The sequence below is a fragment of the Pyrgilauda ruficollis genome, unplaced genomic scaffold, assembly GCF_017590135.1.
Source record: "Pyrgilauda ruficollis isolate IOZ18807 unplaced genomic scaffold, ASM1759013v1 scaffold387, whole genome shotgun sequence".
In the NCBI taxonomy this organism is placed as follows: domain Eukaryota; kingdom Metazoa; phylum Chordata; class Aves; order Passeriformes; family Passeridae; genus Pyrgilauda; species Pyrgilauda ruficollis.
This window is the reverse complement of record NW_024525345.1, coordinates 15,001-17,500: the sequence shown is the minus strand read 5'-3', so window position 1 is coordinate 17,500 and position 2,500 is coordinate 15,001. Positions and strand designations below refer to the sequence as shown.

Sequence of the window (2,500 nt, the reverse complement as noted above, 5' to 3'; positions counted from 1 at the left end):
CGCCCGTCGAGCGACGGCCGGCCGTCCGGCCGTCGCACCCGTCGGCGGCCGATGGCGACCGGCGAGGGACCGGGTGGCGGGGCCGCCTTCGGGGCCGGCAGGAGGCGGCTCCTCCGGCCCTTCCCGCACCGGGGAGCGGGCCTTCGCCGGCCGGCGAAATCCCGCTCTCGGGCCGAGCGGCCCCTCGCGCGGCGGAGGAACTCCAAGGGCCGAGCCTCCGGGCGTTCCGGGCCGCGCTTCGGGGCGCGCCCCGCGCGTGCGACCCGCCGCCGGGCTGGCGCGGCGGCGGCGGCGGCGGCGTTCGTCTCCCCGTCGGCGCCGCGGCCTCCCGGCGGGGTCGGCGAGGTGCTCGGCGGTCGGGCCGCGTCTCCGCGCCGGCGGGGCGGCCCGAGCCGCGGTTGTCCTCTCGGGCGCAGCGCCGGGCTGCCGAGGGAGACCCCGGGCCCCGAGAAGGACGCCGCGGTGGTGGCGGCAGACGTCGGGCGCGCCCCCGCCGGTGGACGCTCCCCCGAGGGCGGCAGCGGGAGAGGCACCCCGGCGGGGCCATGCAGGTCGTTTCCCTCGCCCCAGGGCCAGGTACCTAGCGCTCCGCGCCTCGGCGGGTCCCCGAGTCCCCTCGGCGTCGTCAAACGCCGCGGGGCCGAAAGGACCCGCCGAGCCGGGCGGCGGGTTAAAGACTCGGGCGGCTCGGCGCGGCCCGCCGCGGCGGCGGTGCCGGCGGCGGTAGGCGTGCCGGGCGGCGGCGCGGCGCCACTGAGGGGTGGGGAGCCACTCCCGCTGATCCCCTGCGGTGGCGTCCGTTGCCGCCGGCCGCGCGCCCGTCGTCGCCGTTCCGCCGCGCGCGCGCGGGGGTAAACCGCGCCGCGCCGGGGAGGGGCGCCCTGCCCCCCCCTCTCCGCGGCCCGGCCTCGGCGGAGAGGCCGCGGCGCGCGCGGTCGGCCGCGGGGGGCCGACCGACCCGCTCCCCTCGAAACGGGACGATGCCGGCAGAGAGCGCGTGCTCTCTGCCTTTCCTCGGCCGCGGCCGCCGGGGCCCGCCGCGCTCTCTCCTTGGCCGCCGCCGCGTTCCCGCGCGCGGCGCCGCGTCCGGCGCGGCCGTCCCTCTCCCCTCGACGGCCTTCTCCTCGAACGCACCGGCGGCGCCGTCCGCCGGACGTCCCTGGCCCGGCCGCCCGCCCGTCTGGGGCGAGCGCTCGGCGGTCCCTCCGTCGGCGGAGGACCGCGAGCGCGGGCGACCCCGTGCCGAGCGGCGGCGTCGCCGCTCGGCGAGTGTTTCCCCCCCCCCCGCCCGGGAGGGGGGGGACGGCCTGCCGGAAGGCGCCCGCCGGCGCCGTCGGCCGTCCCGGCCCGGGCCTCACCCGTCGCGTTCCCGTCGCCCTTCCCGGCCGCGTGTGGGCCGAAGGGAGGGCGTGCGGGCGGCCGCGGGGGCGCTTCCCCGCCCGCTCTGCGCGTGGCAAACGCGGAGAGCGGGCGTTGCCCCCCGGCTCGGCGCCGTACGCCTTCCGCCGGGCGCGTGCCCGGGGGAAGGGGGCCACGACGGTGCGACGCGGCGGCGGCGGGCCCGGCAGGGCGGTCGCGGCGGCGGCGGGTCTTGCCGACCGGCAGGCTTCGGGCACCCGCGGCGCCGGCTCGGGTCTCGGCGGCGCCCGCCTCCGGCGCCGGTGGCGGGGCGCGGCCGCCGGTCGCTGGCCTTTCCGACGGGAGCGGTTCCCGCGGGGGGCGCGCCGGCGGTGCGGTCGTCGGCGCGTGCCGTCTCGAGCGTCGTAAGGCCGCTGGGGAGAGCCGGCCGCGCCGCGGCGCGGCGGCGCTCCGCGGGCTCCGCGGAGCGGCCAAGGGGAGCCAGCGCGTGCGGGGGCCGACGGCCGTGCCCCCGGCCGCGCGTGTGTGTGTGTGTCGTCCCGTGTAATAATCGAGGCCGGGCGGGCCGCCGTGCCCCCGCGGTCCCTCGCGCGCCGTGTGGCCCTCCGCGCGGAGGCCGGGTCGAGCCCGGGCGCCTGGGCCGCCTCCGAAGGACGGCACGCGAGGTGGCGTCTCCCCTTGCGGGGGGAGGCGGTCGGGGGCGCGGGCCCCCCCGCCTTTTCGCCGACCTTCGGAGCGTTCCGTGGGTTTTTTTTTTGTTTTCTTCCCCCCTCCTCCGTTTGTGTGTGCTCGTACGGTGGAAGCCAGGCGCGCGCCCGCGCGTCCTCGGCGCAAGAGAAAAAGGGGCCGCTTCGCGTGAGCGGTCCCGGCCCCTCCGCGCGCGCGGGGTCGGTGCCGAAATCCAGACAACTCTTAGCGGTGGATCACTCGGCTCGTGCGTCGATGAAGAACGCAGCTAGCTGCGAGAATTAATGTGAATTGCAGGACACATTGATCATCGACACTTCGAACGCACTTGCGGCCCCGGGTTCCTCCCGGGGCTACGCCTGTCTGAGCGTCGCTTGACGATCAATCGCCGTCCGGGGGGCCACCCCGGCGGCGCGGCTGGGGTCGCCTCGCAGGCCCGTTGGCCGCGGTCGGC

At 79.6% G+C, this 2,500-nt stretch overlaps 1 non-coding gene across 1 annotated transcript; it reads left to right on the top strand.

Annotated features, from left to right (window-relative positions):
• Positions 1-2,266: 2,266 nt before the first annotated feature.
• On the top strand, positions 2,267-2,419 carry LOC121358357. The gene has a single exon (XR_005955873.1). It is a non-coding gene; the product is annotated as a 5.8S ribosomal RNA (ribosomal RNA).
• Positions 2,420-2,500: the final 81 nt, after the last annotated feature.